The 581-nt window shown below is 54.4% G+C and overlaps 1 long non-coding RNA gene across 3 annotated transcripts in view; it reads left to right on the top strand.

The window, feature by feature from the left end:
• LOC115948558 overlaps positions 1-581 on the top strand; it is a 6,646-nt gene that overhangs the window by 5,594 nt on the left and 471 nt on the right. The window lies entirely within an intron of this gene.

Genomic DNA, 581 nt, shown 5'->3' on the forward strand with positions numbered 1-581 from the left:
GGGGGGGGGGGGGGGTGGGGGGGGGGGGGGGGGGGGGGGGGGGGGAAGGCGCTGGGGACTGTCCAGGCGCTGGGTCAAGGCAGGCGCTAATGAAGGGAGAAGGGGCTTGTTTCTCTGCTCTTTGTAAGTTGGAGGGTTGTTGGTCCGTTGAGTTGGGAAGCTGCGCGGCCGGTTAAGGAGCCTGGGTTTCTGCACTCGGGGTTTGGGTAGAGGAGCAGAATGGAGGCCATTGTTCGCTTTCTGTAGGCTTTGTTTAACAGTTCTCACCCCCTCCTGTTCTTACTTTTTAAAGCAGTGAGGCGAGGTAGACAGCGTGTGTCACAGTACAGTGAAAAAGGGGAAGATCTAAAGACCAAAAAAGAAGTTAATCACAAGACGGGGAGTTTGGGGGAGAAAAAGTTGCGAGCGTCGCGCGGAAAGAGGGAGAGAAAAAAAACCCAAAACAAAACAACAACAACAACAACAACAAAAAAACCAAACCCAAAAACCCAAAACAACCCAAAAAACCAACCAAACTCGAGGAAATACCCGGAGGTAGAAATGGAGCCCCGCTCCCAGCACGGCGGAAGGTTCCCCCCGCC

This window comes from Geospiza fortis, unplaced genomic scaffold, assembly GCF_000277835.1.
Source record: "Geospiza fortis unplaced genomic scaffold, GeoFor_1.0 scaffold113, whole genome shotgun sequence".
NCBI lineage: Eukaryota > Metazoa > Chordata > Aves > Passeriformes > Thraupidae > Geospiza > Geospiza fortis.